General features: G+C 45.3%; 1 long non-coding RNA gene across 2 annotated transcripts in view; it reads right to left on the bottom strand.

Annotated features, from left to right (window-relative positions):
* LOC308462728 overlaps window positions 1-15,853 on the bottom strand; it is a 97,936-nt gene that overhangs the window by 42,120 nt on the left and 39,963 nt on the right. For both annotated transcript variants that reach the window (XR_013979273.1, XR_013979274.1), the window contains exons 3-4: window positions 11,112-11,204; window positions 8,761-9,133 (exon numbers count right to left, since the gene is read on the bottom strand). This is a non-coding gene — a long non-coding RNA (uncharacterized lncRNA). The remainder of the gene's footprint in view (window positions 1-8,760; window positions 9,134-11,111; window positions 11,205-15,853) is intronic.

Below are 15,853 nucleotides of genomic sequence, written 5' to 3'. Positions count from 1 at the left end.
CCCTAAGACTTCCCAGTCCACCCTGGTACCTTCCAGATGTGTTGGACAGCTTATAGGAATTGTAGTCCAACAGATCTGGTTGATGAAGGCTGTTTTAGAGTGCAAGCTCCATGGAAGTTGCCTATTTATTTAATACAATTTACTGTATTTTTCAGTGTATAAGATTATATTCTCCCCCAGTTTTTTAAAGTTTAAAATTGGGGGTCATCTTATACATGGAATGTTGCACTTAAATATATAAATATATTTATTTCTTAATTTGGGGCTCAAAAAAAGGGGTCGTGTTATACGTGGGGGCGTCTTATACACGGAAAAATACGGTATACACTTGCTTTAAAAAAAGAACCCATCAAAATGGTTTACAAAACAATAAAATTATCAATAAAATAATTTACAGCAATTTAAAACATTCAAAAAATTAAAATCAACAATACACTGAAAACACAGTAAGCGCATGTCAGCATTCTAAATATTTGGGTAGGCTCGTCTATAAACAAAAATGTTTTTTTGCTGAAAACGCTGAAAAGAATACCATGAAGGTGCTTGCCTGATTTCAATATATCGCTGTGTAAAGCACAATGTCCACTAGTGGTGATATACTTAGACATGCGTATTTAGACACAACCATCAATGGATGGTTCTTTACTTCATGTACTACAGTACGAAATGCTGGTTTTTCAAAAATGGTTTTTTAAACACACTCAGCACACACACCCAGCCCCTGTGAGCTGTTGGGAAGAAGGAATTCCTGATTCTTTTAATCCAAGGAGTCTAAAATAGCATATAGCAAGTAACAGTACAAGCCACACCAATTCAAAAGGTCAACTCGGCCACAAGACTCATTTGGTGGCCTTAGAAAGTCCCTAATCATTCAGCACACGCAAGCACACAAGTGGGGATAATAGTGCTGTACCTCACAGGATTGTTTCATAGGTGACTGAGGTTATAGGCATGAAATGTTTTGCAGTTTGTGGCTTGCCCAAGGCCTTTCAGAGAGTTCACGCCAAGATCGTACTCTTACTATGCAGTCTGTACACATCTACTCAGAAGTTAAGTCACGTTGAGTTTAGTGGGAGTTACTCCCAAGTCAGCATTAGCTAGGATCACAGCCTTAAAAGCAGGACAGGACAGCACTTCCACTACCCTGTAGAACTGAAACCAACATACGTGGAAAAGGCAGGTAGAAACTGGCTAGTGCAAATCACACAATGCGAAACCATCAGGAAATCAAGTTCTTGATTTGCATTGGTGGATGTGAATTTTGCCACAAACTCACCTAGATATTCAGGTCCTTTGGACAGGTTTTACAAGGAAAAACTTAATATACACGTGCAAAAAGTATGGCATTTTCATTTCATTTCCCTCTAGTCTCAAGGCTTACTTCCTTTTTTCCACTGTGTGCGTGTGTGTATCTGTCAACTCAGAATAACATTTAATGCATCTGACGTGGCCTCTAGTCCATGAAAGCTTATGGCATAATAAACATATTAGGGTGGTACCAAACACTAGTCCTACGTAGAGTAGACCTACTGAACTTAGACATTACTCACGTAGGTTCATTAATTTCAATGCATCTACTCTGAATAGGACTTAATCAGATACAGGCCTTATGCTTCCATTCTTTCACTTTCTGCTGCAGTAGACTAACAGAGTTCTCTTTCTTGAAATGCTACTTTCGCTTTCGCAAAATTCACAAAACATTCTCCTGCCTTCTATTTCAATCCCAGGACAGGGTTACAATGAATCTTACACCTGTGCAGTTTTCATAAGGTCATAAGAAGAGCCCTTCCGGGTCAGACCAATGGCCCATCTAGGGTCAGCATGCTGTTCTCATTGTGACTGACCAAATGTGTGTGGGAAAACAGTAAGAAGAATTAGAGCACAAGAAACACTCTCCTGTCCTGTGGTTTCCAGAAACTGTCATTCAGAAGCGTTGCTGCTACCAATTGTGGAGGCAGATCAAGCTATCAAGGTTAGTAAAGGTAAAGGGACCCCTGACCGTTAGGTCCAGTCGTGGCCGAATCTGGGGTTGCTGTGCTCATCTCGCTTTATTGGCCGAGGGAGCTGGCGTACAGCTTCCAGGTCATGTGACCAGCATGACTAAGCCACTTCAGGCGAACCAGAGCAGCGCATGGAAACGCCGTTTACCTTCCCGCCGGAGTGGTACCTATTTATCTACTTGCACTTTGATGTGCTTTCGAACTGCTAGGTTGGCAGGAGCAGGGACCGAGCAACGGGAGCTCACCCCGTCATGGGGATTCGAACCACCGACCTTCTGATCGGCAAGTCCTAGGCTCTGTGGTTTAACCCACAGCGCCACCCGCGTCCCATATCAAGGTTAGCAGCCATCATCAATAGCACTTTCCCTGTCTGTATCTCTGCATCCCCCAGCACCCCAGAAGCTCAGAGCAGTATACAGGGGTGTCAGCGTCCCCCATTTTGTTCTTACATTAGCCCTGTGAGGTAGGTTATTATTGCAAACCAGCCTGTGGCCTATGCAAAGGGCAATAATATAAATTATTTAAATATGCATAAATAAATAAATTAGGCTTCCCAGTTGGAATCGAATCCCCACCCAGCTATGAACCTGCATTTCCCCCGTCTCTCTTCATTACATGTATACTGGCTCTCCAGCAAAATTGCATTTCCAATTTTACAGCGCTAGGATGCAAGTACTGAATTTGCATCCACAATCCCTTCCATGGCTTAGAGATCTGAGCCTTCATATTCAGATCATGGACACAAGGGAGGCTGCGTCGGTTTCTGCTTGGAAGGGCATATTTCTATCCAATCCAAAAGAGATTAGGTAGGATCAGGAAGACTCATAGCAGCAAGGAGTTTGACCATTTTCAAGAGGGGAGGAGCCCCAAGACAAGGATTTGGGAAAGCTGGAACACCATCTGGTCACTTCTGGCTTCTGACCCAGTGCCTCCCCCAGTGGCACATTTATGATACCAGCCAGACAAATTCCCACCCACCCGCTACCCCCCATGAACACTGTTAACATGCTTTTTCAGTCTAAGGCACAACTCAAGAAGCAGATGGAAGGGCAGAGATGGATAGTACATGGTAAGACAGACAGACGAAGAAGGGAAGGGAGACAGACAGTTGAGACTTATGGAGCCCATCATCACAAAAACAGATGACTTTGTAAAGTGTCATGTAAGAGTAAAATTAAATCCTGAAAGCTTCCATTACCCATTACCAATTACCAGCTCCCCAATACTGCCAACTCTAGTTAAGACTATGCATTTTGTTTGAATGCATTTAAACCCTAGTTAAGGTTTGGGGATACAGTGGAACCTTGGTTCTTGAACGGCTTAGCTGACGAACAAATTGGCTCCCGAATAACGCAAACCCGAAAGTAAGTGTTCCGGTTTTCGAACGTTTTTCAGAAGCTGAACGTCCGACATGGCTTCCACGTGAGTGCAGGAAGCTCCTGCAGCCAATCAGAAGCCGCGTCTTGGTTTCTGAAAGTTTCAGAAGTCGAACGGACTTCCGGAACAGATTGCGATCGAGAACCAAGGTGCACCTGTACCAGCTTTAGCAAAGGCATGCATGTTTATTGTTAGTTTTGTTTATTTGTTTGTCATATGCCAGAAGTGCATGTGGGGGAGGAGGGAATCCCAGCTTCTCTCCATTAGACATCATGGGTTGCATCCAACCAAGTTCTACTCAAGAGTAGGCCTAGTGAAGTGAACCTAAGTTAGCCATGTAAATCAACTTTGATAGGCCTGCACTGTGTGTCTCAATGGGTGTCTCAAAACCAAGATGCTATGTCATGGCTTCAGTTCGGGAATTGGTCAGTGTCCAAAAGGGATTTCATCAGAGGTGGCCAGATTCTCCGTTTCAGTGTAAAGGTCAGGTCCTAAGCAGAGGCTCAAAATCATAGAGGCAGCCCTTTTTTCCACAACCCTCACCTCAAAAGGGATACAGGAGTTGGGAAATATTCAGAAAAGGGTAACCGAAATCATCAAGTGACTCACCTCTGAGGAAAAGTTACAACATTTGGAGCATTTTAGTACAGTGATACCTCGGGTTACATACCCTTCAGGTTACATGCGCTTCAGGTTACAGACTCCTCTAACCCAGAAATAGTGCTTCAGGTTAAGAACTTTGCTTCAGGATAAGAACAGAAATCGTGCTCCGGCGGCGCGGCAGCAGCGGGAGGCCCCATTAGCTAAAGTGGTGCTTCAGGTTAAGAACAGTTTCAGGTTAAGAACGGACCTCCGGAATGAATTAAGTACTTAACCTGAGGTACCACTGTATAGAGAAAAGGCAAGTAAGATAGGACATGACAGGTATTTATAAGATTATACATGGCATGGAAGAAGTGGATAGAGAAAAGATTTCTCCTTCTCTCATGAGACTAGAACATGTGCACATCGAATGAAACTGAATGTTGGAAGATTCTGGAAAGGTAAAAGAAAGCACCTCTTCGTGCAGTGCATAGTTAAACTATGGAACTTGTTCCTACAGGAGCTTCAAAAGAGGATGAGACCAGTTCATGAGGAGAAGGCTATCAATGACAAATAGTTATGCTGTACCTCCACATTTGGAAACCATAGGGGAGGAGAAGGCTGTGGTGTTTAGACCCTGCTTGAGGGTTTCCTGCAGGCTTCTGACTGGCCACTGAGAGAAAAGTATAAAAGACTAGATGGGCCATTGGACTGACCCAGTAAGGTCTAACTTATGTTCTTTATCATTAAATGGTCAACTATACACATCCAAGAAGAGCAGGCTTTTAAATGAAGATGACAAGAGGCAAGCAGCTTGACAGGAAATAGATGTGAGCGCACCAGTAACTTCCTGTGGTGCAAATGTGAAATTCCTCTACAGTGTCCAAAATCCAGAAGGTATCAAGGAACCATTGCTATTAATATAGAGCTAAACAGCCACAATGTCTCCCAGATATGCAGGCCTTATCAAGTCACTCAGGAACCAGAATCTCACAACGAAATTAAGAGCTTTCTCAATAGCTTGACAAGGGGAGAGGTGGGTCTGAATACAGAAATGTCTTCAAACACCACATCAAACGGCACTGTCTACACCAACTGCAAGTGTGGGAGAAAGAGAATCTAAAATATTGATCTGCACATGGAAGCCTGTTTCTTTTGCCGGATCAGGATGTAACCATATGATGCACTGATGGGGAAATGATTTTTTTCTTTTTTTAAAAAAAAAACTTTCTAAAAAAATCTGTCATGGTCTGCATCCTATTTCTTGCACAGAAAGTCGATTTGGCCCTGTGTAGGTGATCCTTTAGGGACGCAGGTGGCACTGTGGGTTAAACCACATAGCCTAGGACTTGCCGATCAGAAGGTCGGCGGTTTGAATCCCTGTGACGGAGTGAGCTCCTGTTGCTCGGTCCCTGCTCCTGCCAACCTAGCAGTTTAAAAGCACTTCAAAGTGCAAGTAGATAAATAGGTACCGCTCCAGCGGGAAAGTAAACGGCATTTGCGTGTGCTGCTCTGGTTTGCCAGAAGCGGCTTAGTCATGCTGGCCACATGACCTGGAAGCTGTATGCCGGCTCCCTCAGCCAGTAAAGGGAGATGAGCGCCGCAACCCCAGAGTCGGCCACGACTGGACCTAATGGTCAGGGGTCGCTTTACCTTTACCTTTACCTAGGTGATCCTTTAACTTGCTGAGTTTCACCCACATCTAAAACAGGAATGGGGAACCTGTGGCCTCCTAGTTATTGCTGAACCACAATTCCCATCCTTCCTTATCGCTGGCCATATTTGGCAGGGCCGATACGAGTTGGAGCTCAACAACTGTTGGAAAGCCACAAGTTCTCCCATCCCACTAGGTCTAAGGTTAAGGATATCATCATTTTCCCGTTAATATGAAGTGTGTGCTTGTGTTGTGGACATGTGGGGCACTCAGACTGGAAGAGAAGGTGCGCCAGAGGGGGTCCCCACAGACATCTGGGCAAGCTTCTCCATGCAATACAAAAATATCTTCATTTAGAACCCTGCAAATTGGTGGGGACTGCAAATTAGGAAAGGGCCATAGCTCAGCAGCAGAGAATCTGCTTTGCAAGCTGAAGTTGCCAGGCTCAGTCCTCAACATTTCTAGATAAGGCTGCAGATACCCCATTTAAACCCTAGAGAATAATTTCTGGACAGTGTAGGAAATACACAATGGACCAATGATCTGACTCAATGTTAGGCGTATTTCTATAGTAAGGTAAAGGTAAAGGGACCCCTGACCATTAGGTCCAGTCGTGACTGACTCTGGGGTTGCAGCGATCATCTCACTTTATTGGCCGAGGGAGCCGGCGTACAGCTTCCAGGTCATGTGGCCAGCATGACTAAGCTGCTTCTGGCGAACCAGAGCAGCACACAGAAACACCGTTTACCTTCCCACCAGAGCGGTACCTATTTATCTACTTGCACTTTGACGTGCCTCCGAACTGCTAGGTTGGCAGGAGCAAGGATTGAACAATGGGAGCTCACCCCATTGCGGGAATTCGAACCGCCGACCTTCTGATTGGCAAGTCCTGGGCTCTGTGGTTTAACCCACAGTGCCACCCGTGTCCCTATTTCTATAGTACTATGACCCAAAATTGTTCATGTGTGCTGTCACCATCAGCTGACAGCATGAGATCAGAAAAGCCCTTACAGCAGGTTTGAGGCAGTGGGAGGGAGAGAACGCTCTCGCCTTTGGTCCCAGAAGGTACTGTGGGGGGTGGACAGATGCCACCTCTCCCAGCCAAAAAGCTAGCACAGAGATGCTCCCACAGGCCCAATGCCATAAAACAGGGGTGCTCGAGAGTGCAGATGCGCCCACAGAGTCCTCCCTGGTGCCCACAAGCTGAAGTTAAAATCCAAAAGGATACATGACTGTGGTGTAAACATTTAGGACATGGGCCTATTTAATTGTTTAAAACAATATTCATTCAGTGAATTGTTCTAAATGCTCATTCCTGGCTTCATAAACCAAGGTTTATGAAGCTGGCAAGTTTACATCTGCAACAGGCCAGAGAGCTAATCAGAAAAGCAAGCTCTCCAAAAGATTATTTGCATATGCTCTGAAACTCAGGGGGGGGGGGCAAATGCTCCTTCAGCCCCACCCCTGCCCTCCCTAAACTGCAAGTCTGCCTCCAAAATGTATATTTGCACAAGGCGGCCTTTAAAAGAACGTATTTTTAACTCATGCACTGTTTACATTTTATTTTGGCTTTGCAGCAGAAATTACAAAATTGCCAGAGCATTGTTTCAGATTGCACCTGCCAAATGCTATGGTCAAATGAGAAATTCTCTTTTAAGAGAATGGAGAAACTAGCCCTGCCTAATACGTGCACACTCACATTTCTCTCTCTCTACACACACACACACACACACACACAATCGTACCTCTGCTTACGTATCCCTCTGGATACGTAAACTTCAGGTTGCGAACGTGGCAGTGCCCTTCCTTAGACTACTGGCATGTATTCCAGTTAGTGCTATTTGGGAACTACTTCTGAAATGGGAGTGCGGTTCCTGTGTTGTTGTTGTTGTTGTTGTTGTTTTGCAGAGTTGCTACATGGAAAGCAGAATTAAGAATAAACAGATTACCCCTTGGCATCAGGAAAATGTCCAAATTGATCCTCTTTAGGAGAAACAAATATATATTATGCCTTTTAACACTTATGCATACACATATAGGTAATGTGGATGGCATCCTACTAAATTCTTGTACTAGCACAAGGGGATCTTCCCCCTCTTCCCCCATGTGTACCCCATGCCATCCTCCACTGGAGCATTGGGGGGAAACCCAGAAGATATTTAAGGAGCACGGGGGGGGGGGGAGAGAGAAAGAGAGAACGTTCTGTCGCACCAAGGAGAAATCTGACAGAACACTCTCCTAATTTGAATACAACCCCTGATCACATTCATTCATACACACACAAAACCACATACACACACAACTGGAAGCAGTCTACTGCAGTAACAATCTATAGGATTGGCTTGATTCTGCATTGTTTGACTTGATAATATTGAACGGTGGGGGTGGGGGGGTATTCTATCCTGTTGCACTGAGTCTTTAATATGAAGAAAGGTGGGATGGAGGTGATGATAGATAAATAGATAAGTAAAATAAAATAAAGCATTAATAGGCCAGGCAGTCATAAAAAGTCAAAACAAAGGAACAGGTGGATTTCTGTCCTTTGTACTATGTCAAATTACTTACAGATATATTTGAATATGGTAACATATTTGAATATACAGAGACTGAGCATGTATGTTTATGCATATACATATTGGAATAACAGACATTACAGTTTGCTATTACAATACCAAAAGCAAAGCTAGCTCATCCTGTCATTTCCCTGATGGGTTTTAGACCGGGGGGGTGTCACTCCCACTGACCCCCCCTCCATTTAAAAATCACTAAGTATTTATTTATTTTTGGCATGCAAAGAAATAAAAGCATTCATTTCTTCTCCACTCCATCCTATGCACCAATTTCTTTCCTCCCTCCCTGCGCCTCTACCCTCATTTGGATAACAGGATGGGCAGCAGACAGGCATAAACACATACCAAAAAAAAATAATATGAGGAAGGGTAAGCGGGAAAAGTCCATTAGTTCAATTATTCGTGCGGGAGGGCAAGGATTTTTCTGCCTGAGGAAGGAGGTGGCACAGACAGCAATGGGGATGTGCCAGCTTGGCCTATTGTTCTGCCGTTGTGGGTTAATTAATTAGCGAGATCAAAAGGGAGGAGAGGGCGGGCTTCGGCATTACGGTAACGATTCAGCAGCTGTGCAACCTACCTCACGTCAATGCGGCCATCTTACAAAACGGCATTTGACTCCATCAAAATGGCTTCCTGGCACCGAGAACCTATAAGCTGCGGCAGGGTGGCCTGGAGTTGTTGAGAGGGTCTCTTCTCAGGGAGAGGGCTGCCCTTCTTTCATACACAATCACAGACACACACACACAGCCTCCTCCTACTTGTTCTTTGAGGGCACCGCACACAGCACGGATGGGCTTTCAGGGAGGGGAAAACAGGACTAAGGAGGAGGAAGTAGGGCAGGGGGAATTAAAAGCCAGAGACGCACGCAGTGGCCCTCCATCTTCATCGCCGTTTGCAGCTCGTGCCAAATTGGAAGTTCCTTATCTCGGCAGCAGAATGTCGCACAGCCTCTGCGCAGGAGACAATAAGGCACAGCGTCATTACTCACGGAGTACGGTACATGGGCATAATGCCATGGTTACACACAGGAAGACAAAAACACAGATAATCCCTGTGAACTGATATATCACTGTACACTCTCACACTGTACTCACAGACACAAGCACTCAGCTTTTGGGGCCTTAACGCACAATAAAAGATGGAGCCAGAATTTCTTGTGTGAGGGCAAAAGGATGAGATTGTTTCCCTCTCCTCACTGGCAATATCTGCACCACAGCAGCGCAGAAGTAATGTGAGTCCTATCTGGTAAAAATGACATTTGTCTTACATATATATGGTATGATTCTGGCAGTTAGCAGGCCAGCTTGCAAATATAAGGATTAGTCTTTGGAATGTGTCAGAACAACTTCAGTTCATCCAGGGGAGCTCTCCCAGGTCCTGAAGTACCCAATTCTGGCTGGTTGAACACAGAAACCTAGGAAGTTGCCTTATACAGAGTCACACTGCTAGACCATATTGCCCAGTTTTAGACTGGCAATGGCTCTCTAGGGATCCTTCCTAGCCCCCTCCCTCCCCCGGAGATTCCAGGGATTGAGCCTGAGATTTTTTGCATGTAAAGCAAGTGCCCTCCACAAAACCAGCCACCAAACCTGCTCTCTACTGCCTAAATACAGAGACCTGCCCCTTACACACACTTTGTTCTGGGTCAGTTCCCCTTCACTCTTATTCAAACACCCAACATGGCCAGAACAGGTCGTACACTTTACTCATCCTTGAATAAAAAAGGCACTTGGTCACACCACTGAGGCTGTAAGTCTGTCACCACCTATGAGCTGAAGCATGAACACATCTGCTACCAGGATAATTGGTACTTTGTTCCTAGCCATTTGCAACTCACTAATTGGGTGTGAATTAACCTTTGCTACCTTTCTGAATTCAATGCGATTCAGATACCTGCCCTCCCACTCTTGATCTTGCTGGATCACAGGACCAATTCCTACCGCATTGTTGATATGGTGATAGGCAGTAGCTAACTTTTTGGAGGAGAGGGAAGGACCACAATAACCAAACTCATGGATGTTCTAGGAAGTGTGTTTGTCATCCTGACCCAACCCAAGTTTCCCTGGGGAAGGGAGTGAAGATGAGAAAGTAACAGTAGTGGTAGAACATACTATAAGTCTGTTCTCCCTCACCCTACCTCCAGGATATGTGAATATATGAAACTGCTTTAGTATTATCTACTCCAGCAATGGGAAACCTCAGGTGTCGAACATGGCAGTCCAGACAGAGAGGCCTGGAGGGCTAAGCTTGACTCATAGGCCTAAGGTTCCTCATACCTGGGGTAGATAACATTGGACTATCTGAATCCCTAACAAACTACAGCTCTGGGATTATTTGGGGGAATAAACCACAGAGCCTAGGACTTGCCGATCAGAAGGTCGGTGGTTCAAATCCCTGCGATGGGGTGACCTCCCGTTGCTCAGTCCCTGCTCCTGCCAACCTAGCAGTTCAAAAGCATGTAAAAGTGCAAGTAGATAAATAGGTACCACTCCGGCGGGAAGGTAAACGGCGTTTCCGTACGCTGCTCTGGTTCGCCAGAAGCGGCTTAGTCATGCTGGCCACATGACCCGGAAGCTGTACACCGGCTCCCTCGGCCAATAAAGCGAGGTGTGCACCGCAACCCCAGAGTTGGCCACGACTAGACCTACTGGTCAGGGGTCCCTTTACCTATGTGCTTTAAATGTATGGTTTTGAGTCTTGAACTTGAATCTCCCCAGTCCATCCAACACTCTAACCACTATGTCAAACTGACTCTCTTCCCACTAATACATTTTCGTCTTATGTCTTTTATATAGGAGCACCCAAAGCAACCAATATGATTGGTTCTGGTTTTCTGGAGTAGATGCTCCCATACATAGAATGTGCATGATTAGAAAATAAAAACCCACCCAGCCCCTCTGCCTTCTGTGTCCAAGTCCATTGACTCACCTCTGCAAGCTGAGAGAGAGAGAGAGAGAGAGAGAGAGAGATGTCTTGTCTCTTTGTGTCACCGCATCCCAAGTCATGAACTCTCAGTCACGTCTGATTAAGGAAGAAGAAGAAAAAAATTCATCTCAATTAGAGAAAGGCTCCCACACGTCTGGATGGATGTCAAGTAATTACTGCTTGTCATTCACAGAAAAATGGACGCCGAAAGAGAATTTAGTTTTCGGATGATCTATGCAGGCCTTAAAATAAGGAATTTGAGGACTCCGCTTGGTAGGCTGGTTTCCAGTTTATACTCATTTGACAGAATCAAGTGGTAAAGTCATTGCTGAACTACACCACTTTAAGCTGTAGGTGTGTGGGTTCAAGATGGAATGGGAGATGTCGGACGTTTGATTGCTCTCCCACAAAAAACAGAACTCTGTGCTTGCTGAAAGTGAGCATAATCCATCCAACCTTCTCCCTAACATGGTATTTTATTATCCAATATGCAATGTGCATTGGATATATTCACAGTGCAGTCTGAAGTATTACAGTCTGCGATGACACCCCCCCCCCCAAAAAAATAACAACAAACCACTCAGATTTTTACTATTTCATACTGTCAGTTGTAGAGATAGGACCTAGGAGCTTATCTATGCATTAAACAATATGAGGTGGCAGAATTCCAAACGGTGCCATTTCAGACCAGAGGTGGAAATATGACACACTCTACCTTGGACATTGTAACCAGTTAGTCTCACGTTTTCCAGTGTACCATATTCTAGTCTATTAAATACAGGGAGGTTTTCTTTTCCACAGGGGAACATTAAAAAAAAAAAATACAATCACCCACACAGGTGAAATTATACAATCTAGCATGTCCCTTAATGCCAGCGTGGCACAATGTTTAGAGTGCTGGGAGACCATGGTTTGAATCCCTACTCAGTCGTGAAGAACTCTTTGTTTTTTGGGCATTTTAATCTTTATTCTTTTACATATTAAGTCTCTTCACCACAAACAGAACAAAAAACAACAACAGATCACATCAAATACAAAAAGGTAACATAAAAAAATCCATATGTTAAGACTTCCGTCATCCTTATAATGTCCTTATAAATCACTTTTTAAGCTGTGTGAAGCAATGAACAAATGGAATAAACCAAAGTAACAGAACAGAACAGAACAGAACAGAACAGAACAAAGTAACAGAACAGTAAAGCTCAGATTAAAGACCCTTTACAACAGCCCTGTGGGGTGGTGTCATCCTGAAATAGGGTGGGGGGGAGAGGCTGAAAACATGTTAGCTTGCCTAAAGCCATGCAATGAGCTCAACTTATGGGCTGAGATAAAATTTAAGCCATGGACTCCTCACCAGTACATTGCAACAGTGAGCTGGTTCACACAGCATGCTAAACTGTGGCTCAGCGATATCATGTCGGTTTCCAGGGGAGAACTTGCAGCTGCTTTGTTCCTCAACAGACCTTTGTGCTCCCATCAACCCAAAGTCCAAACCAGGAATCACAGTTAAGCTCTCTCCTTGTAGGGCTGCCATGCACCCGGAATTCCCCAGACATATCTGGGAATCATCCGTCGGAAACAGCGTCTCGGCAGAATTTCTGAAAATCACTGGAAATGTCTTGGAAATGTCGGGTGTATGTTGTTGGCAAATTTTCCTTCCCAAAAGCTTCGAATATGTCGGGTGTATGTTGTTGGCAAATTTCCCCTCAAGAAAGCTCAACAACTTTTGTTTTGACTCTTTGAAAGTGTGGCAACCCTTGCTTACCACAAGCTGTAACCAAGGTTTGATGTTGGCTCAAGAAACACCAGCTTGACCTTGGTTTAGCTCAGCATTGGTGTCGATAAGTCAAGGTTTGGCTCAGGGTGCCTTGCGAACCAGGCCAGTGTACCCCCATTTTGCTTCATGTAATTAGAAGAAATGCTAGAAAAAGCAAAAAATAAAACTAAAACAAAATTCCTCACCATTAAGCACGTTTTCCACTACACACACACACACACACACACACAAGCTCTTTAATCCTGCTCCTTCCTTTCCCAGCTCCTTTTCTCTGGCTGGGTTAGCATCTCCTTTTGCAAGAAGCTTTTCCTTCCCCCACCAGATCCATCCACCCCATGTGTAAAGTGGGAAAACATCATTAGGGAGGGAAAATAATTTAGTTTGTTAATCGGCATCCAATGGTGGGAAACAAGGGGGAGGCCAGGGAGGGAGGGAGACTTGGCGGTTGAGGCTTAGGAAAGGCCAATACAAAGCCACCATTCATGATGTCCAGGGCTGGGGATTCGCATTGAATTAAACAGACACAAAGAGCAAAGGCATTTTTATCCTCCCTCCCTCCCTCTCCCTCCCTCTCTCTCCATGAGAATTATCATATCTCCCTGGCACTAGGAAACCTCCGGCATGAGAGAGTGGGGAGGGAGGGAGAACAAACTGTGGCCCAAGGTACAGAAGGCTTTGTTCCTGCATGGGATTTATGTCTGGGAAGCAGCATATGGTTTTGTGGCGAGCAACTGGCCATTGCGCACCCGGCTTTAATAAGAACTCTGCTAATGTGAATGAGTCCTTCTCTCGTCTCCCCCCCCCCCCGCCCGGCCACCCTTTGCCCACCCGCCTCGCTCCATTCCGTGATGCCTACAAAGCACCACCACTGTCTGAAAAACAAACAAAATAACTGTTTGCATTTGAAGAGCTAGCAAGGCAACCCCTCTGCCAAAGCAAGCACAAAAACGGGGTGCAGGGGAGGGGGAGAGAGAGAGATGGACAAAGAAGAAGAGAGGGACTAGACAACAGCCATTCAGTCATGGAGATGAATCGGTCACTATGCAATACCTTGGCTGGCTACTCTTTCAGATGCCCCAAGTCCCTAGCAATGATCCACGTCTGTGCTTGCCCTGATGAATGCGTTGGCATTTGCTACAAGGAAAGCGTGAATGGTTGGGTGTGTATCCTTAAAACGTCCATGAACTTCGGAAGGTCCCACAGGGTTGTGGCTCTCCACATGGGTGTTTAAGGACGCACACCTGACCGTGCGACGCCAATGAGCTTGCTGCAGGGAAATGCCCTCTGCTCACAGCAAACATGACTGTAACTGCCTAAAGTGCATCACAGCATAAAGGGGCATTTCCATATCACAGCCTTCATCTGGTTTAATTCCTCTCATACAAGGAACCCTGCAAACTTCATTTCTGTGAGGGGGTAGGCACACTGCTGCCATCAGGGCAGGACTTTGGGGGCAGGTGGCCCCCAAAAGTGGAATAAGCAGAAAGGCCCCCCCAAAGTAGCTGGGCTGGCTTGCCACATTTTGAAGCAAGCAAGTAAAACACATTACTGTGTGAGGGGAAGAAACAATGACCAAGCCTAGAGTCTAAAAATGCTCTGTCTGCACTGCTGGATGGACATCAACAATCAAATCTGAAACCCTATTCATAGTAAAACAAGCCCTATAGAAATGCATGTTTCTGATTTAAAGTGTGTGTGTGTGTATGTGTGTGTGTGTGTGTGTGTGTGTGTGTGTAAATATACCACCGCTTATCAGATGTATCACAGTGTCTTAAGAATTTTAAATACCACCATTATAAACGACAACGCAATATTTGATGCTGGGGGGGGGGGTGAACCTAGACTGGCAAATCCAGTCAGTGTAGACCAGTGATAGGGAACCTGTGGCCCTTCAGATGATGTTGGTATACACCTCCCATCATCCCTGATCTTGATGGCTGGTGCTGATGGAAGTTGGAGCCCAAGAATGGCAGGAGGACCACTGGTTCCCTACTACTGCTGCAGGGAAGTGCACCTTCATATGAGATGTAGACTCCTAGAGATGGAGAGGGCCTTGTATGCAATTTCATCTAACTAACCCCTTGCTTGATACAGGAAATCAAGAGCTTGCGCACCCACAATGGGTGGGTGTACAGATTGTGGTTGAAGGCACCCAGGGAGGGAGACCCTACGACCTCTCTAGGTCATCGGTCCCATTGTCAAACTACTTGTACAGTTAAGACAGGGGTGGGAAAGCGCTTCAGCTCAAGGGCCATATTCCCTTCCAGGTAAACTTTCAGGGACCACATGCCAGTGGTAGGTGGGGCCAGGAGAAAAACTGGGTGGAGCAACAAATGCTAATTGACCCAGCCCACACACTCATTCTATCCTTCACCCAGGCAAGCAAGAAACAGAGTCCAAGGACATGCCCCCTCCAAGCAAAAACACTCAAGGAGGGTGCAAAGCAGAGCTGGTGAGGGGAGTGGCCTGGAGATAAAAGGATGCATGGTTTGGGGAGAGTCTCAAGGGCAAGATAGAGAGTGGCCCCCAGGCCTGAGGTTCCCCATCCCTGAGTTAAGAAATGTCTCCTACCCAAATCCACAGTTCTGTAACATAAGCTTGTTTGGCCTACTCCTGTGCACCAGGGTAGCTGAAAACAAGTATTCTATGTGACAGCCCTTCACAGATTTGATGGGTGTTTTTATGTCCCTCCAGTCTTCTCTTCTTCAGAGTAAGCATGTTGAGTTTTTTCAGCCTTTCATTCTATGACTTCTTTTCCATACTCCTGACCATCTTCACTGCCCTCCTCTGAACCCATATCAGCTTGTCTGCATCCTCCTTAAAGTGCATCCCCCAGAATGGGACACAAAGCCATTGAACTCACAACTATAAAAGTAGCAGCAGCCTCCACTAGTTAGCATTTTTAACAAAGAATGAATGAATTCACAGAGAAGAGGGTCTATCAATGACTAGACCTAGATGGGCAACC

This window comes from Podarcis pityusensis, assembly GCF_964106645.2.
Source record: "Podarcis pityusensis genome assembly, chromosome: 14".
Classification (NCBI taxonomy): Eukaryota; Metazoa; Chordata; class Lepidosauria; order Squamata; family Lacertidae; genus Podarcis; species Podarcis pityusensis.
The sequence above is the reverse complement of the archived record's forward strand: the minus strand, read 5'-3'. Positions and strand labels throughout refer to the sequence as shown.